Source organism: Anser cygnoides, chromosome 4 (genome assembly GCF_040182565.1).
Source record: "Anser cygnoides isolate HZ-2024a breed goose chromosome 4, Taihu_goose_T2T_genome, whole genome shotgun sequence".
Lineage (NCBI taxonomy): Eukaryota > Metazoa > Chordata > Aves > Anseriformes > Anatidae > Anser > Anser cygnoides.
Genome location: NC_089876.1, coordinates 74,781,210 through 74,804,640, shown reverse-complemented (window position 1 = coordinate 74,804,640; position 23,431 = coordinate 74,781,210). Strand labels below are relative to the sequence as shown.

At 50.1% G+C, this 23,431-nt stretch overlaps 2 protein-coding genes across 6 annotated transcripts in view; one reads left to right on the top strand and one right to left on the bottom strand.

Moving 5' to 3' along the window:
• Nucleotides 1–8,148, bottom strand: part of TET2 (tet methylcytosine dioxygenase 2) — a 69,953-nt gene extending 61,805 nt beyond the window's left edge. The window contains exon 1 of one of the 2 annotated variants that reach the window (XM_066996828.1): nt 7,985–8,148. The gene's annotated coding sequence lies outside the window, so the exon portion shown is untranslated. Of the gene's footprint in view, nt 1–6,591; nt 6,732–7,984 lie in introns of those variants that run through there. The other variant, XM_013195734.3, reaches the window with a different exon arrangement.
• The window catches only part of CXXC4 (CXXC finger protein 4), a 155,165-nt gene continuing 138,648 nt past the window's right edge, over nt 6,915–23,431 (top strand). For 3 of the 4 annotated variants that reach the window (XR_010831554.1, XR_010831552.1, XR_010831550.1), the window contains exons 1-3: nt 11,569–13,148; nt 13,906–14,013; nt 18,096–18,198. The gene's annotated coding sequence lies outside the window, so the exon portion shown is untranslated. Of the gene's footprint in view, nt 7,055–9,388; nt 9,487–11,568; nt 13,149–13,905; nt 14,014–18,095; nt 18,199–23,431 lie in introns of those variants that run through there. The other variant, XR_010831551.1, reaches the window with a different exon arrangement.

Genomic DNA, 23,431 nt, shown 5'->3' with positions numbered 1-23,431 from the left:
TGCTTCTCTGCATTAAGGATCACACGGGAGCAGAAAAGCTCAGGTCCAAACTTACTTAAAAAGACCAAATGCGCTGTGGAAAGCATGGAGAGTGCCACAGAAACAACAGAGAACTGAAAGACTGCGTTTTTCTGTTTTGTGCATTTTTCAGTTTTATAAATACCAGGAGTGCATTTCCCCATTTGCTCACTGCTTTCAGCTGTTGCTGGGTCTGTGCTGCGTACACTTACAAACTGACTGTGTGGAGTGGGTCTCATTAGCATAGATTTTCTCTCCCCCAGATGTCTGCCGGCTATATGAGATAAACAAGGGTTAAATCCAGCCCTCTTCAGTTGCTCAGCTTTCATGCTTTTGATTTTTACTGTTGCCATTTTAGTAATACTCCAGACCTTTCGGGGCAGATCAAGTTGAAAGCAGAACAGGCAAGGTAGCAAAGGAGCACAGTGGGAACAAAAAGGTTGCCTTTTAAAAATTAAGAAATAAAAAATGTGAAGGTCTTTAATACATACACGCACCCCCACACAGTTTTCCAAATCCCAGAGAAAGGCAAATCCAATGTATCTTCCAGCTTTCATATGTTCTCTTTCAGGGATAAACTGCATTCTTCTTCTTAAGCTATACATGCACTTTAAGCTTCAAGAAAATCTCTCCCTTCTGTGAACTTTAGTAACTTGGGGGGAAGGGAAGCAACTCCTGCCTTACTGCAACAAGTCCTTTTCCTCATTTTACTGTGAACAGAACAGTAATGCTACTTTCACACAGGAGGAAACATGCAATCATTCTTTTCTCCTTTTTGCTTACATAAGGGCTGAAGGAGTTGTGTGTCCTTTGGCAAGTAGAAGAATTGTATAACTTCAAAGTATGTGACTTCAAACACGAGTGAAGTAGCACCGAGAGAACAAACAGATTAAACAAAGATGAAAAAAAAAGTATCAGGAGCATGAAGATGGGGGTGAGTGCTGCACGGACAGTCGTCGGCTCTCGTGCGAAGGAACGAATACAGAGGGCGACTGATTAAAGGACGCTGAAGTTGAGGGCAAAACTTTCGTGTCAGCATCAGGCCCAGGGTTAACGTTTACCCTTTGATCTCTGTAACAGCACTAAAAGTGGCAAGAGGAGGAACAAGCACTGCAAACTCAGAAATGCCTTTTTCGCATATTCCCTTACGTATTCTTTTATTCTTGCTTGTCGCCTCCTGCGAGAACAGCTGCGGCAAGAGTAATGGGAACCATGGGTCAAAGAAGTCAGAAGGACATGAAAGGAGGTGAAGAGCTTTGCGAAACAGCAGCAGGTTCTGGATCTGACACAAGCAGCTGTGTCGAGCAAATGAGAGGACAGGTGAGAAGGAAACTGCTGGAGCACAGTAACAAAACACAATGGTTGTAAGCGCAGTTCATGTAAAATGGAAGCAACTGGTGTGAACATACAACAAATGGCAAAAGTCACAGGTACAGCAAGTGCACTGGCCTCCAGCCACCGCTGCATGATAGTGAATGCCATGACTCATGCAGACACATTCAGAATAAGGAAGAGGCCAACTGCTGCCTCTCTGTACGGAAAAACCAGTTCTTGGGACTCGTTTTTCAGACCGAGCGATGTCCTCCGTACGCAGTCCCAAGGGAGCCTGAAAATCGTGCCCGGGTCTCGAAATGAACGTTTCTGGAAGAGGAGCAGCACCTCTGCTAACAAGGCCCCACGGAGCACATGGCACGGGCTCAAAGCGTCTCCTCCGATGGGAACCTGTTTGACAGCTTCGGCTACAGGGGGTGGCCCGAAACCCACGCTTCTGGCCAGCTGAGCCGCCTTTTCAGCTGAGCTTCCTGAAGCCATCTTGGCAAGATGACCCCAGTAATTACCAACACTTCCCTCCTCCCCCCTGCTTTTTTAACAGCAGGTCGGTGGCATTATTCTTTGGGTAGAGCAAGCACAGAAATCTCCACTGAGCTTCTTGTGCCTCGTGGAGATCTACAGCTTGCCTCGCAGCGCGCGGTATTAACTTTCGTAACAGCAACGCCTCGTTGTGTCAACATGTCTCATTAAGTAATAAAGACTTTCAGCTATTTGATTTTACTTAAAGTTAGCAGCCTTCATGATTTCTTTCTTGTTTGTTAAAGAGGGAATTGTTCTAGTATTCCAACAGGCAGTGAGTCATGCCTAACGAAGGGAAAAATATATTAACAACTTACGGTGGGACCCTTGTATTGCAAAGAGCTGCTCTTGTAAACGTTGGGGATTGGATTCCTTACACGTTTTTGAAAAGGGCAAGGGGCGGAATCATTCGAAACCTTTGCAACAATTCCCTTAACGGTGTCTCACAGCCTGGGTCAGCCCATTCCAAGCAAACGTGTCGACACAGACGGCGGAGGGGGAAACAGGGACGTCTGCGAGAGGCACCAGCGGCCTAGGATGGAACACAGACGCAGCAAGCCGAGCCAAAACCCCAACGACAGCCCGCTTCCTTAAGCTCCTCTGCGTGCTGGATTTCTTCCCCCCTCCCGCGAGGACCGGGCCGTTCCTAGGACTCCAGCCTCCTGCTCCTCGCTGGCTGCGTGGAGGCAGCTGCCGAGGATGCTGGGACACTGTTTGTAAACACTTGGCCACGTGCGCGCGACCGCGTGGAGAGTCATCGTCCTGAGCGCAACGTCTGCCCGCCCGGGGAGCTGCGGTGCGAGCGCGCTGCCGCCAGATCCTTTTCCAGCGCGACTCGACTTCAAGCAGCCCGTGCCAGGACATTTGGAAGACAAGGCTTAGACTGCTTATGCGTTATTAGAAAGAAGATTAAGCAGAAGAGTTGTTTGAGTTTTAGGCACCAACATCAATTTGGGGATAGCGTAGCTCACAAGGAGTAACAAACGCAGAAGTCGTTACTCTCTTTACATGTCTGCAAAAAATCCTGCTCCAACCTGGAAGCTCCTCCTCCCCCAGACATACACCGGTGAAACTCATATTCGTACCCTGGGAACCCACGTGGAATATGGTCAAGGTCAGAAGCAATAATGGGGAGCACATGAAGATATTTCACGTTGCTTAAATTGCATCATAGTAATTAATTACAAAATGGCAAGGCCACTGCCCTGTACACATGGAAAACACTTCCAAGGGGTGCCTCTTGCTTATGTTAGCTGTCAAGCCACTCACCTGCTGCTCACTGCTTTGCTACCGCACGCAAAAGAAACACAAATGCTTCTTCCAAATACAACATGCTTTTAATAAAAAAATTTCCCTTTTCATTTCTCATGTAGAGATTCTTTTTGGATCTGACAGCCATGTTCTCATCCAGGACTACAGAAGCTTTTTCACAGTGCGATCTTGATAGGAAAGCTTGGAAAGTTTTCCACCACTTTTCCGGTAAGTGGTGGAGCGGGACAGCATCGCACAGACTTGTGGAAGCACTGGCCTTTACCTCATCATGGAATTTTTACTTGTTGCTTCAGCAGTCAAACATGTTTCTGAAGAAACATACCTTTTGTATGCAAGGTACATGGAGAAACTGTCTTAAAAGACATGCTTTACTTGGTTAAGATTAAAATGCTGAACTTTCCTGTCTTGTTGAACTTGAGTATAGGACAAGTCTGTTCCTCTGCACACTGAGATAGAAATGCTGCATGGTAGTTGCTGTTTTTAAAATACAAGGTTAAAAAAAAATAAAGGAAACACACCAAGAATTAGGTCAAACTGAAGCCTCGATACTGCAAGCCTTTATTTATTTGTCAGAATAATCTTACTGGGGTTTCTCGCCACATGTATGCTACAAGGCACTCCAACTTGGAACCCACAACTCCACAGAAAACTTTCGTTTTGAAGGAGAGCCTGAATTCTACTCAGGCTGCTAGGATGATTCGGCTTTTTGGAAGGTGTTTGACAGAGGTGAACACGCCTGCTTGAAAAGATAGACAGCAATTTAAATCTTTAAGTCTTTTAATTGTTGAAGCGTATTGCGAAGCATAGCAACTCTGTTTGAGTTGTCCCCTGATTTAAAACCTTTTGTGGTGAACAACTAGTAGAGCTTTCTGGTCCCCTTGTGAGGCAGGGCATTTCTGCTCCTTCCTTCCATCCTATGTGGAAGGAATTAGCTGCTGGTTGTTCCTCTGTTTCAAACCTTGTTTTGCTCCACCTTCCTTCTGTTAGCCCCTGCTGTGTAATGTGAGACATATTCCCAGCATTTTAATCCGAACAACTTTTCGTGCCAGTCATCAGCTGTCCTTGGGATTAGTCCAGCTGATGCTGGAGGCTCGCAGCCTCACTCCTTAACCCCACCACCTCTGCCTCCACACGCTGAGCAATGCCTTGGGAAAGGGGTGGGTTTTTTTAAGAGACTTGCCTACCCTAAGGGAAGGCAGAAGTGATTTCTTTTCAATGGGTGACTGAGAAGATGATTACTCATGGTACTTTCCATTTCTAACATTTTATTATCTAGGATATTGGGACAAGCTATGCAAATTGAAGACGCAACCAGTGACGATCTGAAAGTGTACTGGCTTGAACTGTAGCAACTTGTTTCTAGTTACTTGTTCAGTGTTTAAAAGGATACATTTCCTGCAGAATATCATTAAATGAGTAAGAAGGTATTCACTGCCTTACGGAGAATGGGATCAGAATAATGCTGCAAGTGTGATTGATTCATATAATTCCCTTTTTGGCTTTCAGCCATGATGCAGTCATATGCTTTATCTCCGTTCAGACTACAGCTTTTTTTTTTTTAAGTAATGAATCATAGTACATCCCACTCCATTTCAGAACCAGCACATTGCCTTTCAAAATGATGTCACAACACTTTGCTGCTGCTGGCTGACTGCCTCAACAGCAATCAGGGAGCTGGACTAAATAAATACCGTATATTATTTGGCAAAATCATTTGTGGTTGTGTTCTCCAGCGCCGTTTCCAAGATAACCACCAACTCTACTTGAAACTTGGCAACTTTGTTCTACCACTTTCAGGCTCCAGTTGTGAAGCTGGCTTACAGATGCTGCTACCACGCTTAGAGCTACTGTGTGGCAGTCAAGCGAGAGCGGTAGAAGGGTCACCGTGATAAGCCAAATTTGACAGCTCATCTGAAATCCCGCCGTGAAAAGTGGACAATGTAAAAACAACTTGTGTCTCTTGCTTCTGCAGGAGCCAAATATCTACCACTCAGAACGAAACGGAGCGAGTGATTTAAAGCCACCGCTTCAGCACGCGCTGTGAAAGCCACTCTGCTGCCATTTATTCACAAGTAACTCGGAGGCAAGCTAGAAGTGAAACACTCCTGATAGTCCCAAACAGGGCCGGTAACATCGTTCCAACCCAAACTTCACGTTTTTCAACATCTGAGCGGCAGGTTTGTTCCAAAACATGTTTTTTCCCCTATAGAACCATTTGGCTATTAACCATATGTGGGACTGCATCCCCCCAGCACCTGAAGAGCTTGGGGTGAGAGGATGGTCCCTTCAGCCCCGGCAGCAGCCGGAGTCTCCCGATCCTGCACGCAGAAACCAAAACGTTTACAACCTCCCATTCCCGTTACCCAATGCAGCGCTAGTGCCAACAAGAGACCTTGGAAATCTGTCCGTCATAATACAGCTCCTCAGCGGGCACACGTTTCGTGTTCTTTAAACAATGTTGACATGCCAAAGTCTAGGACCATGCGCACTCTATCAAAACAATGCCAGTCTCCCTGGCCAAGGGCCAGGACTCAGCACAATGCTGAAGTCCTCGTTCAAAGCCTTACTACGAGCGGTGATAGTTTGGCAAATTCAGGAGCCTCAGTGTCTCCAGCGCAACCTCTTCTTCTTTTGAATATTTGTTAACAATTAATTCTGAAACAGGCAACACAAAACCGGTTTCTGAGGTCCCTGGAAGCGTTTGCAAAGCTTCTCGATGTCATTCCCCCAAATGAGACAACTATTTCCACTGAAACGTGACTTTTGAGTGCTTCATTCGGTGAACAGCAGCTTAGTCCCACCACCTAAACACCGTGACTTTTCACTCCTTTGCCCTCCCTTTTTTCTTTCCCCTGCACTGTGACTGCTAGATTTAAATGTCTTCTGACTTCCCTGGCAGGGTTCACACTACACTTTCCATGACACTAAGAAAGAGTCAAAATATTGCCCAACAGCAATTTATTTACATTGGTTCCAAATTGCTGTTTTTTTGCAGGAAGATATCCAAGATGCGTACGTTCTTTCAAAGCATTAACAGCAGCAAGTCTGGCAGACCAAAAAGTTCTTGCCCTGCTAGATTTACCAGTGTTTTCAAGACACAATAGACAGGAGTATAAGAGAAAGAATATACTTTGGGAGCAGGAAAAAAAATACACAAATCTGTCACAGTTGCTACAGATGTAGCAATATAGTATCAATGTTTCATACCCAGCTTTAGCTGAGTCTTTTGAGGAGAAAAAAAGTATCAGACATTTAGCACCAGAGAACTGAAGCCTAGAAAGCCTTGGAGGACAGCAGCAACTGCTGAGTGCTGCCTGCTCGAGAGAGAAAGAGCTGAAAGAAGTAGCGTGACAGTCTATCAAAAACTGTTATGTGACCATTCTTAGTTACAGAGCTTTAACCATGATACACAAGCAAGCAGAAAACTATACATAAACAGCATAAGCTTACCTTTATTCGGAGGGGTGAGAGAAGTCAGTTTTTGAGGCGACGAGGAAAAGAAAGGAGAAGCCCACCAAGAGGGCGAGGAGTTTGGGGAAAGGTAACGACGGCTGAGGGGCGAGCAGCCCTAAGGACTCAGAGAAACACGTTCGTTTTCTGCGGCTACTGATAAAAGGGGCTAATGCGTTCATCACACATCACTTAAGCAAATTTGTCCAACTCCCAGAAGATAAGAGGCAGGATGATTTATAACCCACGGCCAGCCTGCCACGCCGAGGGCTTCTCTTTAAAGGACACCGCAGGGACCACGGTGTCGGTTTTGCCACCTTCCAGCCAGCCGGATCACCCCGCAGCTCGCCCTCCTACGCGGCCCCGGGCCGTTAGCATCTCACCGCCGGCGACCGCGTCCCGCTTTGCACTTCACAACCGCCGGGAGAAAGTGCCGGGGCGGAATACACACGAGCGAAGGAAGGTAACGCCGTTACTACAGCTCACCCCCCGCTGCAGCCAGCCAACCTGCCATTCACATGCAAACGGCGCGGCCTCATTAGCCGCCGAGCAACACCCACTGCCCTGCTTTCACCGGGGACACTGTCCGTCTCCTCACCGCCGCGACTCCCCAGCTCCCGAGGAGGAGGAGGAGGAGGAGGAAGGCAGGCAGCCCGGCTCGCCGCCGCCGTGCCCGGGTGCCGCTCGAGGGCTGCGCGATTTGCATGCGGCTCATCATGGAAAACAAACCTTGTGATGAGGGCTCGCCGAGCGGGGCAGGGAGCGAAGGGGCTGCCGCCTCTCCGCGGCCCAGGGGGGCGGCTCGGGGTCCCCTCGTGTCTCCCCCCCCCCTCCCACCTCAGGCGACGTTTTTTTTTTGGGGGGGGACGCGCCCCCCGCAGCCCGTTTCCCCGCAGCCACGTTGTGCAAGCGGCCCCGACGGCAGGATTTAGCAACGCGGGGCGGTGGGGGAGAGAAAAATAAGAGGAAAAAAAAAGAAGAAAAAAAAAAAGAAAAAAAAAAAAAGGGAAGCCTGGCGGCGAGGCTCGCAGCCGCTTCCCCCTCGCCCCCCAGGAGCGGGTTTCGCTTCCCCCCGGCCCCCCTCGCCGCCCCGCCTTTGTGTCGGCCGGGGCCGGGGAGCGCCACAAAGCCGGGGCCGGCCCGCAGCCCCGCTCCCGGAGCCCCCCGGAGGGGTGCGCGGCCGGGCCGAGCCCCCCGCCCGGACAAAGGCTCGGGGCCGGGGCCGGCGGCGCCCCCCGGCGCCTCTGTCAGGCGGCCGCCATGTTGGGGGCGCCGCGGCGACCACCCCCCGCGGGCGCCCCGCCGCCCCCCGTCCCTCTCCGCGTCCCTCTCCCCTCCCTCCCCCCCTCCTCTCCCTCCCCGCACGCCGCCGGCCGCCGGGAGCCGCCCTGACCTGCGCCGCGTCCCTCCGCCCTGCCGCCGGGCAGCCCGCACCGCCCCGCGCCGCGCTGCGCTCCGCTCCCCGCTCCTACAGGGCCGCCATCTTGCTTCCTTCTGCTCCGCGCCCGCCGGGACCCCGCACCCAGCGGCACGCGGCGCCCTGACGTCGGCGACCGCCCCGCGCGCCGCCCCGCGCGCGCACCGCTCCCCCCCCCCCCCACAACCAGCGCCGCGCGCCCCCGTGATGCGGCCGCGGGGGCGGGCGCGGGCACGCGCATGGACCCCCCCTGCCCGCCCCCCCGCTTCCTTACCGGGCTTGTTCCGGCGTGAGGGGCTTTCCTCGGTTCGGCTTCTGTTTTCGTGATTTTGGGCTTTTTTTCGGGCTTTTAAGCCTTTTTCTTTTTTTTTTTTCCTTTTTTCGCCTTTTTTCCCCTTTTTTATTTCCTTTTTTTTCCGTTTTTCTTCTTTTTCTCTTTTGCTTTTTTCCTTTTTCTTTTTATTTGGCTTTCTTTCCCCTTTTTTATTTCCCTTTTTCCAATTATCTTCCTTTCTTGTTTTGTTTTCTTCCTTTTTTTTTCTTTTTATTTGGTCTTTTTTCGCCTTTTCATTTCATTTTTTTCCACTTTTCTTCATTTTTTCATTTGTTTTTTTTCACGTTTTTATATGGCTTCTTTCTTTTTTTTGCTTTTTTTCTTTATTTTATTTCCCATTTTCTATTTTTCTCCTTTTTTTGCTTTTTTTCTCTTTTGACTTTTTTTGCTTTCTTTTGCTTTTTAAAATTTCCTTTTCCCAGTTTTCCTTTTCTATTTTTTTTCCTTTTTCCCTTTTCCTTTTTTTACTTTTCCTTTTTTTTCCTTTTTCTTTTCTTTTTTCCTTTTTTCTTTTCCTTTTTTCCTTTTTTTTTCCTTTTATTCTTTTTTCTTTTTTCCTTTGTTCTTTTTTCCTTTTTTTGCTTTTTTAATTTTTTTATCTCCTTTTTCTTTTTTCTTGTTTTTTCTTTTCTTCTTTTTTCTTTTTTCTTTTTTTTGGACCCCTTTTCCTCCCCCCCGCCCAGGCAGTCAGGAGCAGGGCACCCATGGGGGCTGTGTGTCTCCCCACGGCAGCCGCAGCCCCTCTGGGCAGGGGCTTCACCACAGGAGCGGGGGCCCCACCAGGTCACCTGAGAAGCAGGCAGTGTCGCTGGGTAACACGTTGGATATTGAAGAAAATGTACATTAAAAGAAACAAACAATCACACCCCAAACACCCCCCCACATAAATCAGCAGCAAAATCTCCCCCGCGTTCCTCCAAAGGAAGCCCCGTGTCACGACCCACGTGCCGCAGCCGAGTGGATGTCCAGCAGCACGGCTGCCTGCCTTTGCGTGCCCATGGAACAGCGGGGCGATGCTGGCACTTGCGTTTCGTTTTTCCCTGCAGGAGAACCCCCCCGAGCAAGACCCAGCTACCCTGCATCTCCCCGACCTCCTCAGCAGGTGACAGACCCCGGCTTCGCCTCCCCGCGCTGCTCCAGACAAGTAAGGGGCTGCCAAACCCACGCCCTCAGGCTTCCGCGCTCCCAAAACACCGCCTCGGTGTCCTAACTGGAGCAGCTCTACCTGGGCCGGCATTTTGGGGACGCGGAGGGCCTTTTGGGGCTGCACGGTGCTCCCACCCCACCCCACAGGCCGCTCTGCCCCCCGAGGCCGGGGGGAAGCCGAGTCCCCGGCCCTGGGAAAGCAGCAAGGCGAGCAGGGCAGAGCGCTTTTTAGGAAGCTCGAGTGGTCGCAGAAGTGATTTGCTTTCCGCATCACGGGTTGCTGCCCGGGTTTTGGTTTTGCTTTAATTTCTGCACAGCCTGCCAGGAGCAGCCCAGAGGTGTGAGGCTCCCCCTGCCACCCACCCTAGCTCGGCCACGCTGCCAGTGCCGTTTCGGGCCCCCGGCGGTGCCAGGGTTTTGGGGCTGCCTGGAGCTCGCCCTCCCCGGCCCAGGGAAACGTGCTGGCCCGCCTGTCCTGCCCCGTATGGAAATACATGGGTTTTCAACACAAAGGTCTTTGTGTTTGCTTCCGTGGACCTGAGTTCAGCAGCGTCTCGTTGACAAACCTGTGCAAATAAGCTTGGGCTGTCTCTTTCCAGAACAGCAAACGACACAAAGAATGGTCGAGGTCTGTCTTGATCTTGCCACTTTTTTTGTGTGTGCGCGCCTTCACAGCACCTGCTTGCTTTCCAGCAGGCTTCAGTCAGCATTTCAGACTCATTTAAGTCTTTATGCACGTGAGATCCCGGGGTTGCTTTTCCCCCCTGGCGTGGCACATCCAGCTGACACCTTGGGTGCAAAGTGCGGCTCCCTGCGCTCAGCGGGCTCACCGACGGCTCGCCTCCGTCCCCTGCTCCTTCTCCCTCTGCACGGCACCAGCCTGGCCTCCCTCCAGGTGCTTTTCCGCCGTGTTTGCAGTGCTGGGTGAGCCGACCCTCCCTGGCACAGCTTGAGCTCGTCCCAGCTGAAGGAAGAGGTGCCTGGTTTTGGCACCCTGGTTTCTGGACCCTGCCCTGCGCTGCTGGCTTCAAGCCCTTTGCACAAGCGAGCAGCTGCAGGGCTGGTGAGGTGAAAAAAAAAAAAGAAAACCAAAAACCCGCCAACCACCCTGAAGCCACCAGCGGGGTTTTTACGCCAAGACGGGATTCTTTGCTGTTTGCCCGTGCTCCTGTGCTCGAGATAAGAAAGAGACAACTCATGCATATCTGACCTGCACGTACGAATGTGGGAGAAGCGTGCATTTTTTAAATGCTTCCTGTCATAGGTGTGGTTCGCTTCTCTATTCTTTTCTTTCACCCACCTGTTTTTTTTTTCTTTTTTTGTGTTGTTTTGTTTTGTTTTGAACTTCCCTGCCCTAATGACAGCCCGCTGTAATCAACGGGCTGGATAAAACCCGGAGCAGCCCTGCTGAACCAGCCTCCCACGACACCGGGCGCGCTCGCCGAAGCCTCCCCTTCGCGGCGCGGTGCTGCTAAGCTCTCTTGACCTACAAGCCTCCTAATTGACCCGCTGCCCTCCCGTAGTCCTGCCACGTTTCGGCAGACCGCAGGACCTCTTGGCTTCCAAATCAGCTGCTTTCTGCTACACACGCCTCTGTCAGACGCGGCTCGCTCCACGGTGCGGGTTTCCTGCTATTTGGGAGCAGCCGAAGGGGAGAGGCGCGGATCCAAGTTCCCTCCTGGAGCAGCTCCGTTGACTTCCACGTATTTATTGAATGAGAAAATTTGACCCGTTTTGTCTTGCCACGTCTCTGCCTATCAAACGGGGAGGAACAAGTGCCTGAACTTGACCACAGCGACGAGTGACCTAAAACCTCCCCACATCCTCACCCTAAAAGAGCTGGGGAAAAAGATGATAAAACAGAGTGGTTGCTGATAATGTCTAGGCTTAAAATCCTAAACCTCAGCCCAGGACTGGCCAACCTCCCAAGTCATAGCCCCCTACAGCAGGTCTCTTAAAATCCAGAGAAGAAAGCACGCCTTATGTGTCTATGTGATGGAGCAGCAAGCTCCAGACCGTGCATCCACCAGACCTGCTCGCTTCTTCCTGCAGCGTCCACAGGAACTAAAAAAGGGAGAGAAGAAAAAGAAAGAACGTCTCGTTCACCTCCTGAACGTGCCGTTCCCAGCCTGAAGCTGTGCGTGTGTTTCAAAAAAGCTGCAAAGGGAGAATGTGCAGCTTCTCTGAAAAGGCACTTAAATCAGGCACTGCTCTGGAGCTGATTCTGCCAGGCAGACCAGGTGGGCTTTTGCCTCTGTAAGCAGTGAAAAGAAAAATACAGCAATTTCAGCTTCAAACCATTACATGCATGGAGTCAAGAGTCCTACCAAAAGGCAGATATCTGGGGGAGCAGTTTCAGGTTATATATGACATTGTGCTCCTTCTTTCCCCAGGTGAAACCATCCTTCAGTGCAAGGCTGGGACATTTCACAGGCAAAGTGTCAATTCAGAAGCATCCTGCCGCTTGGCAGTGGTAGCGTTTGTGCGTGCAATTATGCATTGCACACACTAATTGGATTGACAGGTTAAAAACCACCTGTGCCGGGGGAAAAGCTTGCTCCCCATGCCCAGTGCCTTGGGAGCGAGGGACAGGCGGGCTGTGAAGGACTCTGGGGTGCCCAGGGTGCAAGCCATGAGCTGTTTCCTTCTGACTCCAAAGCTGCAATCAGCAAATCTGGCTGTAGCTGACCGACGGGGTATCCTGTGTTTGTCCCCCTCAAACCTCTGTGTGAAACACTCGGGAGGACGCACAGTGCAAAACACTTTTCACCCTGCACTGAAGAATAAGCGGGTTTGTATTAACTGTCTGCTTCACGCAGTGGGCCAAATTTTTGGACTTAATATTTCTGTGTGAAAACCAGTTTGACGCCAAAATTATTTTGTTTCTACTGAGCCTGCAGCTCCCCACATTGTTTCGTGCATGCTGTCTTGGCCCTGCGAGGAAGGGTGAACATCTCCGTGAGAGGCTCGACAGCCCCTTCGCCTCCCGAGCAAACTGGGGAGCCTGGAGGACTGGCACGGTCAGCATGATGGGCCAAAAAAACCCCTCTGAAGGTCCTTTCTCTGTGTATGTGTTGATCTCTGTCTTCCACGGAGGGACGCTTGTTCTTCACAGGCCGTGTCCGGATCACAGCAGCATCCACCGGGCCCTGTCAGGACGAGGCGCTGCAATGCCTGTGGGAAAGGCAGCGGGACTGGTTCAGCGAACCATCATTTTGCTGTGCTTTGTACACACACACAGGGCTTTCTCGGGTCCCAAGACATCCGTTTGTGCGTGCAGGGTCCCACCCCGCGGCCCAGCTTCAAAGCTGACGGATGGGGCCGACACCATCCCTCCGCTGCCCTGACCCAAAATACGCTCGGGTGGGCTGAGCAGCAGCGGCTGCAGATGTTCTGGGGGCCACTGCCCTGTGTCCCTGAATGCGATTTTGGGTTCATAACAAATTCAAGGAGAATGACTAAGGGTTAAATCCCTGTGGGTGCTGTTCCCCAAGAGGTGCTTGGTGCGATTTCTCCCTGGAAACTGACCCCAGCTTCCTCAGAAAATGAGGGTAGAAGACAACTGTGGGGCTGAGCACTTTTCTCGTGCAAACTGCTTTTTTAAAAGGGGCGCCTGAACAGAGACTGCAGTGCCTGTAGGGGAAAGGTGGCTTCTTTCAGGTAAGCTTGACATCCACGGGTGTCATTAGTGGCAATAACAGAAAATCAGTAGTGCTCACTTTTATTTAGATCATTTGCAATACGTAGATTGAAGATACGACTGCGGATTTCAGGAATTTGGTCGTTTTATCCAGTTCATTGCACGAGGAGGGAGAAGGTCTCGCTATTGACCAGGACAAGGCAATGAGACCTCGTGTAGTGCAGCCTGAGAAGCCTGCCCAGATGGGTGGTGACAGCCTGCCCCGTCTCCTCCGTCCCATGGGGTGCCGCGGGACACGGCAAAAATGGTTCTGTGGAGCTGGTAAAAAGTAGTGGCAGTCGTAACAGGAATTGTAGCTGCGGGGACAATCTCTGCTTTGCTATTTATTTTTTTTTTTTGTGGAAAATCAGGTGTATTAAAAAGTGATTGCTGTGCAATGGGAGATCGTGGCCACAGGCTCTGAAGGCCACATATCCTGCGACCTATTTTCTTCTCGTCTGGGAAAAAGCTGTGGATGAGCCCCCGGCCTGTGTGCCAGCATCCTGTTCTCTGTGAGGTCCCCAGACTGAAGCAGCTTAAGGGGCATGAGTTGTAGAGGGCAGCTTCAGAAAATTTAGGATGCTTCCAGGGCGCCTCAAGTGAGGGAATCTGCTGTATGAAATTTTTGCTTTCAGCCCCACGTTGCCTTGCTTTTCCATTTGCAAATAAGAACGACTAACGCCCTTATCGGCAGAGGGATTTAGTGAAGATAAACAGATTTGTTTTTAATTCCTTCAGAAACTGTGCCAGAGGTATGGAAAATAAACAGGAAGCGTTTGGAGCCCCAGCAGAGCTGCAGCAGCACGACGTGCCCGGCACTGCGGAGGCCTGGGGGACAAGCCACAGGTCGGTGTACAGGCGGAGAGGGGCACGGCTCACTTAGGGAACAGCGAGGAGAGCAAATGGGGGTCCTGTGCCAGGAGAATGATCTCTGGAGGTGGAGAGGAGGCTCGGTGGGGCAGAGGGGATGGCTCTGGGGTGCTGCTCTCAGTGGGGATGAGGGGAGCCCTGGGAAGGTGGCCGCAGCCTCCGTGGGGGCACATCCAAATGATTCTGGCAGTTTGGAGAGGGTTCGGACCTGCCAGCTTGCCATCATTTCCTGACCGTTTTTGGCAGGTCAGAAAGACTTGTCTACCCCTGGGAGGTGCAAAGAAGCTCAGTCTATTTATTTCAAGACAGGGAAGGTTGAGTTCACCGTCCTCAAATGGACGCAAGGAAAAGAAAACGCTTTTAGTAGCTGTGAGTTCTTTGACCTGGCAGACAACGGCAAAGCAAAATGCCACAGACAGTGACTAAAGGTAGATCCCTTCTAAAAGGTTCTCATTTTTAAGCGCAAGCAGAGCTTTTTCTTAATTCATTGTGGACAGGGTAGGTGGCAGAGCCTTTCTGTGGAGGCTGTGCCTGCAGGAGGCAGTGTGGCGAGCTCAGAGACGGCCGGCATGGTGCAGCCTAGTCCGTGGGTTGTGGCTGTATGTCGCTCGTGCTGCTGCTTTGGTTCAAGGGCGACACAAGGGGTTACCCCGAAGAGGTTAATTCTCAGGCAACAAAAATAATCGAGGCTGCTCAGCCCGAGGGAGGTCAGGGGAGCAGCAAGTTTATGGAAAGGGCAGGGCTCAAATTAATAAATGTGGGTGGGACAGAAACAGCGAGGTGCTTTCGTCTTTCACATCTAGTCACCCATATTAATCGGTGCTAATTGCATTAACGGGACCGAACCAGCAACGTGGCTGGCTTTCCCCAGCGCAGGGAGCCAGGGCCTCTCTCAAGGGAGGGCAGCGACCTTCCACATCCATCCATCCATCCATACGCCTCTGCGTTAGGTTAGTGGCATGGTAAGTGTGTGTACGTATGTAAATCTGTGTTATTTAACCTAGCTGATACTTCTCTCCCAACTCCATGGGGCTGCCACAAGGAAGGTGGGACCCCTGCCTGCATGCAGAGCTGCCGTGTGCTCTTGATCCAATAATCTCAAGGAATTTGTGTTTTTTAACCAATGCTGTAGCCTTTGGAGGGAAGCATCAGCTGCTGACATCAGCGAGGGATGAAGACCAAGTGAAGCACGGAGGGCTGGCCAGGCTGCAGAGGGGGAGCTGGCAGGTGGCGGCAACTTGGGGCCCTGCCAAAATAAGAAGGCTGTGAGCAGCAAGTAGGAAAAAACTTAAACACAGAGCCGGGGAAGGGGCTAGAAGGAGGGGTTGCTGTTTATGCTCATTTGTTGTTGAAGGAGACCTGAAGTCTTGGTGGCTGATGGCTCGCTGTGAGGCACCAAGTACTGTGGTGAAAGGTGGTGATGGGAGATGCCCTCTCCATCCCCACCTGCCAGCTCCAAGATCTCATTGTGACCCCTGAAATCCCAGCATGGGCCCCGAAATCCCAACGTGGTCCCAAAAGAGCCAAGCAGCTGGAGAAGAGAAGCTGAGGAGGGGCTGGCATGGTGCACAGGTTTTCACAGTCGATAAAAAGGAGATACGCTTCAAAATCATCATTTTGGAGCAGCTTGCTGTAGCGTGGAAAGGCTCTCCTTGCAGGGGGGTGGGTAAAATAACACCAGTGGGTAGCAAGGGATGGAAGAGGGAAGGAAATGAAGCTGGTTTTAGGGCAATGACTTGTGGGGGGAAGAGGAGCTGCCCCTGCATGGGGGAGTTTCTGGAGTGCCCTTTGGGGCAGGCATTGGCTGGCTTTTTGAGATGCTTCTCTTCCCGGAGCAGATTAAAAATCTGCGCCGATTTTCATCGCTGCGAAAAGTTTGTGCCCGCTGTTGTGCTGATCCTGCTTTTCCTTGGCAGCTTCTGCGTAGCTGTATGTAAATTCAGGCATATAAAGGCACGTAATGACAGCAGTGGGGTGCTTGCAGGCACGCCGGTGGCCGCACCGCAGAGGCAGCCCCCGGAGGACGTGGACCTGGGGCTGGCTGCTGCATCGCGGCGCAGCTCCTGCTGCTGTCGGGTTTATCCGCCGAGTCCCAAGGGTGGAGAAAAGCTTTTAATTGAAATATCCAGGCTCTTTAAAGTCTGAGGAGAAATCTCAGAGGGGCTTTAACCCCTGTAATTCAGGAGGGCAGCGCGGCTTGCTCTTGCAGGAAGGGGATTTGGAGTGGGGTTTCCCCACGGAGAGATGCGGCCACGTCCTGCCCTCAGCGGTGCGCTCCGGCGCAGCAGGAGCCCCACTCGCCTTCTGATGCTTTCTGCTATATTTAGGCAGCACGAAAGCCTGTCGTGTCCTCGAGGTGCGTTGTGTCTCCTGAGGTAGTGCTGCTGGGTAGGAAATTGCCTATAAAATGCCCATCCTGTTGAATGTGCAATGTCAGGACTTGATTTTTTTGTTGTCGTCGTTCATTTCCTCAGCATATTTATTTAACATTAAGGTGTTGAGAATATATACGTAGGGGAAAAAAAACAGCCATCGGATAATCTGTAAAATCACCGATGGCTTCTCCCAGTCCTGTAGAGGAAGCGTTGCTCTCTGCATATCAAAGCCAACACAAACCAGCCCAAACAACTGCGAAGTCATCAGCCAAGGCTGTGGGTGCCAGTAGTTCGAATATTAAGCCTTCTGGTGCTCTCTCTGGAATCGCCTGCCTTGATTGCATCCCGTTACATTTGCAATCTGCTTTCTGCTGTCAGCAGATAGGCTGACAGCCATTTAAATTCTCATTCTGAAAAATCTGAGAGTGCTTGGGTTAGGGTTTTTTCTTTTTCTGGCTTTTTTTTTTTTTTTTTTTTTTGCTCTGGCAAGAACATTTTGATTCCCAGAGGGCAGCCTGGGGAAGGGCTTGTTCTTCCTCCTTTCGTCTGTATCCGTCCTCTCTTGGGTTTGCTTTCCAAGGAAAGGTGGGAGAAAGTGATGCCTGGCCCTGTGTCCCTTGTGCTTCAGGACTGTGGGCTGGTATTGACACAGTCCCGGTGCTTCTGCCTGGCCAACGTGCTGAGCTGCCGTCAATATCGAGGAGGAATCGCCTGCTATTTTTAGGAAGGCTGTTATTGGCAAGGTAGAGGGGGAAATGGGAGAGGAAAAGGAAAAGCTGCAGAAATCGCATGGTTTTCCTCCAGGAAAGGAGCAAAGAACAACAACATCTGGAAAAGAGGAGGCAAAACTTCCTTCGCCGTCAGGACCGAGGTGTCCTGGTGCTGTTGGGGTGAGCCGTGGGCTGTCCCCCCGCGTTGTGCCCCGATGCTGGAGGGCACTGGCAGCACCACCGTCAGAAGCGAGGGAGATGTATGGGTACCTATATGGAAGTACTGATGTGTGCACGTGCAGGGTTTTATCCAGAACAATCAGGGTTTTATCCTGGGGCCACTCTGCCAGCTCTCCCTGTCCCTTCCCATCACCTCTGCAAGGGTGAAACAGGCTCGCTGTTCAGTTCATTTCATCCAAAAACAAGGAAAAGGATGCTCAGCTTTTTTCAGAAGTGGCACTCAGCGCCAATACCCTCCAAATTATGGCTGCACGCATGCAGGCACCCAGATACAAATACCTACATATGCATATACATAGCACGAACACCCGAGGCACTTATTGGCACCAGTGGCACAGAGGTGCCGTGTCCCCATCCCCTTGGGAGGTTGGGTGTCATCCCTACCCCACTGCCAGCACAGGCACCCCCCGTTTCACTCTGTGCGGCCGTTTCTTCTCTGAGTCAGGGCAGGTGGAGATGATTCATCCCCAGCATCAGCGCGATGCTCATCTGCATGCTCTCGGGCTAGACGGCTTTTTTTTCTCTATATATTTTTCTTTTTTTTCTCTATTTTATTTTCTCCTATTCCCCAGATGATTCATCTGCTCATGCCAGCGCTTCAGAAGCGTCAGTCCCCAGGGCACTGACTTCTGCAGACGGTCTTCTAGGCGAACCCAGCCACCTTTCCCCTCCCTCTCTGCTGAGCAGTGCCGTTTTGGCTGTTTGTACTCATTGCTTTCTTATTTACTCACAGGTTTATGCCCCAAAACGAAGTGCCCCAAAGAGTTGAATGCGGTCAGCGCACGGCGAGGAGAAGGCAGCCCAGCGTGGGGCTGCAGAGAGCCCCCTACTCTTCAGTAAGCACCTTTATTAAACACCTTGAAAAATAACAATGGTTTCCTAGAATACTCCAGCAGATGTGAAATCTGCCTTTCCTACTATTTTCACAGCTTGCGGATGCCCCCTTTTCCCCTCTGAAAATAAGAGTGCTGTAAAAAGCCTGCCTTCCTAATTGAATGTGTGTGTAGACTCTGAAGGTGCAATCTAATATAATTAATGCTAATTAATTATTACATGGTCAAACGAGCAGGAAATGCACATGCAAGCTCAAAAAAATTAATTATATGAAAATAAGATAATCGCCTGTGTGTTCAGATACACATTTATCTGAGCAAGTGTGTACTCAGCATTTTAAAAAGGGTTACTAAAGAAAATAAAAGCTGTGAACAGAAGAAACCATTTCCTAAAATACTCTCTCCTGCATATTAAAAAAAAAAAGTTAGCAAAAATAGCCAAAGTTGAGAAAAAGAGGCTGGCTTCAGTATCTTCAGAGGGGAAAATATTGACATCACACTTGTGCAGCACACAGCAGCACTTGCTGTGTACACAACATCGATATATATATATATAAAAGCAGAAAGGTCCCAAATGTTGCTAAGCATGCTTTCAGTGTGCGGTGGTTTGGTTTTTTGTTCTGCAAATGGGGGAAAGCAAGGTGTGAATGCTGGCAGGTGAGTGTCCGAGAGCTGCGGGACGGGGCACTACGGTGTTGTAGCATCGGCCAGATGCTGCCCCGCTGACCGCTGCAGCTGTGTCCAGACACATGCAAGTTCCTGAGCAAATACGAAAAAGCCTGCACGCGAAGTCGCAAGAGCCGTCGGGATCCAGGTTTTCCTCCCATGTTGCTTTTTCCCCACCGGCTTCTCTTCCATGTGGTGCAAGTGTAAAAATGACACGGAAAGGGTTGGCAGAGCAGGAATGGCATTACGTTGTTAACTCCCACCCCGGCGCTTCGTTTTGAAGAACGGTGTTATTCAAGGGGTGATGATAAACAGAGCTGCAAAGCGTGTTTGATCCTTTCTTCTTTGTTACTCAGGCTTCGGGGTTGTTTTCCCCCAGCATTATGCTTGGCTCTCAGGCAGACCCGTCTGTGCCTCTGGGTATGGAAAAAATGATGGGAGACCTCCAGCAGCTGGAGTTCAACTAGCAGCCGCTAACCCCAGAGCCTTCGCTTATGGCTTTCATCAAAACAGGACGTGCTGTCGGATGCCTTAGTTTTGATGCAGCTGCATCCCATTTTTTTTGACGCTGCTGCATCATCAGATGAGGATTTTGGCTCGCAGCAGAGGCTGCAGCAGGAGGAGGGTGGTGAGGAGCACCTGGCCACGATGGGACAGGGACCTGGGACACCCGTTTTCTTACCAAACCAACCCATTTTCTAGCTGCAGACACAAAACAGGGGAGCAGAAGTGTGTACTCCGTGCACATTAGTGGCTGTGGTCGGTTCAGATGTTCAGCTAAGGTCTCCTCTGCTTGAAGGTATGCTGCTGTAGGAGCACCAACGCAGGTTGCTGGTGGTCTGCTGTCCATTGTGGACAATGCAGAGATATATCTATACCAGGAGCTCCAAATGAGGGGAGGGTCTCCTCTCTGAAAGTAACAGCAATGCTGATTTGGGATTCATTGAATATTTCATCCCGGCACAGCCATCAGGTCGACCTCCAGGAAGTGGATGGATGGAAGTGTGAGGAGTGTGCGACCTGTGTTAAATTAGAAATAATCTTTAAAGCCAACAGTGGTTCCAAAGAGCCACAGGAGGCCCTTTCCAGTAATTGATTTTTCTGGGAGCCCTGCGGATAGAGCCTTTTTTTCTTATATATAATGGATCTGTCTCCCGGCGATTAACTAAGTAATTCCTCCAGCAATTACGTCCTCTCCGAAATGACAGCTTCGTGGCTTAGGACGTACAGCTCTGATCCCCACACCACGAGGTTCACCCCCTGGGCCAGTCCCAGCCCATCTCTCCGACATCCCTGCTCCTCCCAGACCCGGCCGCCCTCCACGCTTGAGCCCCACGCTCGATCCTCCGAGCTGCCTGCCTGGGCGTGGGAACCTCGCTGCAGCTTCTGCGTCCCGCAATGCAAGTTGCCTCCGTGCCTCCAGCACAATTAGCAGAGCGTAATCAGCCGCTGTCAGCCTGCAGTGGGAGCTGCACGGGCACAGCTTTTCCCAGGAGAAAGCTGTAAACATGGGAGCGTACGATGGAGACAAGTCCTCGTGGCCACTGGCCAAGAGCAAACGATTACAAGGTAGCAGGGGCACCCACTTCCTTTAGCTTCTTATAAACCGGATAATTATCCTCTGGCTTTGATGCTGTATCATCAGCGCAGTGTTGGCTTGTCAAGTTGGCAAGACCCCGTGCAGTCTTAGCAACAGGAAGTTTCTTCTGTGAATGCTTAAAACTTTAATAATTATTTATTGAATAGGTAGGACAAGAGCCAGGACATAGCAGAAATGCGAGCAGTTTCCCGGGAGACCTTCCAAACTCTTTGAGATACTCGCAAGTCCAGCTGTAAAGTTATTAAAAGAAAAGAAAATCTCTAAAGAGCTCTTGGCTGTTTTTCTTCTCTTTCTCTCTCTTGTTTACCTGGACAAATCTCTTCAATCTGCCTTTATTTAGTAAAGTTAAGGAAACCATTTTCTTTTATAAACTGAATCCTTCCTGAATGATCTTGGTGGAAGAGATAGAAGAAGGGAATACAAATCACAGCAGCAAATTTATTCCTAACAAAGGGAGCTGTTGCTGCTAGTCCTGAGACAAACAGATAAGTCCAGTAATTATAGATAAGTGCTTTTGTTTGATCTGTATAACTATTTCTGCATTTGCAGGTAATTTCCCTTGGGCGTTCACAAGCAGGTGAGAAGAAGTTCTTATACAGGCTGTATTTTAATTTATTTTCAATTGACTTCTTGATGAGCAAACAAACAACTTTCATTTTTAGGACTAAACCTTTTTCCTGAGACTCTTTATGAACTAAAGTTATGATCTCTTTTTAATATTATACTTTCTGAGTTTTGCTCTTTTCCCTGAGTAAGGCAGCAAATAAAATGAAGTACCCTCTTACTTAATTCTTGATTTTTCCCAGTAAAAAAAATAAAAATAAAGTAAAATAAAAATGCCCTGACATCTTGCAAGTCCTTATTACAAGTTAGGGGCCCAAAGCCCTGGTCAGTATTTGTCCTAACTCTGCTAGATGCTATACAAACTTCTCCAGAGAAGTGAGAATTGTGTGTGAATAACTGAAAACCTTCATTTTCCAGGTTTCAGATTCCTATGAAAACCCACTGGGACACTTTCCAGACGTATACACGAGGACACAAATGCCTTGCTAAACCCCACACATCCCCACACTTAACAAGCTAACACGCAACTGGGATTTTAAGGCTGCTGGCAGGAACATTTCCCTGGCCAGGAGTTTTGAAAGGGGATGCAAGCTGAAGCCAGCTCTATAACTAAGCAATGAAGTCAGTTGTTTGATATCCCAGCTTCCCTGAAAGAAAGTCAAAACCATGAGGCAGGTTGATAAGCTAGTGGTACAGCCCATGCATTTGTTGAGAAAATGCACTTTCTGGACAAAATCTCACCACCATCTTTGTGTTTCCAGGTGATTATGAGAAATTTCAGGGGGTTCTGCTAGGGAAGGGTGTATTTCTTAACGAGCAAAGTGAGCACAATAGAAGGCTGCTTGAAAACACGATGGGAAATTGTTATTTTAGTGTTGACAGAGCAGATGTTCAAGAATACTTAAAGCAAACCAGATACACTGAGCTTTTTGTCTTGCTCTTCTTCTTCTTCTGCACTCTTTCTGGCCCCAAGAGCAGTGCCCTCGCTCCAGAACAACAGCGTTCACTCCTCCTGCTTTCAGGCTCAGCTAGGGCCTGATGGCAACCCCAAAAGGGGTGGCCAGGTGGTGTGGCTGAAGATGCGGGTAGCTGGATACTTCACCATTTATTTTGGGGTGCTGATGTTGGTTTAAGGGAGGAGTGAATGGTGGCAGTGAGAGCACAGGCCAAGAAATGTGCCTGCTTTGAATAATGCTTGGTGGCCTTGTGGTAGCTGCCCCCTCATGAAGGGTTGGACACCCTTTGGTGGCCCTGTTGTAGTGCCTCTTCATGAGGGGTGGCCACCCTTGGTCTGATGGCAATTCCAGGCCTCTTGTGGTCAAAGGAAACCTCAAGCTTGGCAGTGCTGTGACTGAAAGCCACGTCTGGACTTGTTGCAGCTCTGCTTCTTACAGTGAAGCTTCAAGGGTGGCCCAGCCTGTTATTGAACCGGCTGGAGGAAGGTCACTATGAGGTAAAATTGCTGCGATGTATTTGTTACCACTCTCCTGATAGGACAGTGAAGGGGTTGCCAAGAAGGGGAGGTTTCTCAGCCACCTGAGCAGGAGGTCTGTGGAGCACAGTCCATGCATTGTGACGGGGATATGTGTATCGTATAGTCAGGCCGCTCTGCTCCCAGCCTCCTGATCAGTCTCTCTCATTGCAGAGCAATCTGGCCCGGCTCAGCTGAGGAACATTGCTTGTTGGTGGGTACGGCACAAAACCCATCCCAGGAGGTCACACCAAGTGCTTGGCCTAAGTCTCAGCTCTTGTCTCTGTCCAACTGAAAATCCAAAACTTTTAGTTTATATGCATATGTATTTCATTCCTCCATGCCCCAGTCTGACTAAATAAAAGGGATTGGCAGTGGTGTCTCATAGACCCTAAAATTCGCGTGTGAGTACTGTGTAGCCTGAACTGAAACCACGACTTTTTTCCATGAGTTCGTGAGGTCTTGTCCAGATATCTTCTTAGGATTCTGCTCTCAAGGAACGTGCTTGCTAACACATTAAATGGGGTCCAAGTGAAGACTTGCGCACTGATCCATGATGGCCCACAGTATTGAATTGTGATGAGTTTCTTGGGTCCGTGCCCACCTGTGCTCCCCATGCTGCCTGGTGGGAAGGAGAGCTCACCTTGCGTGAGCCCATGCCCTTCACCGCGACCCATCTCCTGTGTTAGACCAGACGTCATCCCAGCATCTCCTCAAGAATGACGTGCAGCAGAAACCTCCAAGCCAACTAGGAGGATTTATTTATTTCGCTCTTTGTCAGTTTTGACACTGATCTTTAACTGGTTCTTCCAGCTACCTCTGGGCATGTCTAAGCCGGTTTGACCAATTCCCATTAGACTTTCCCGTGTTTTCTCCTTTCTTGAGCAGTTTCTAGGACCAGACAAATGGAAGATGACATCTCCTACTTAGGACCA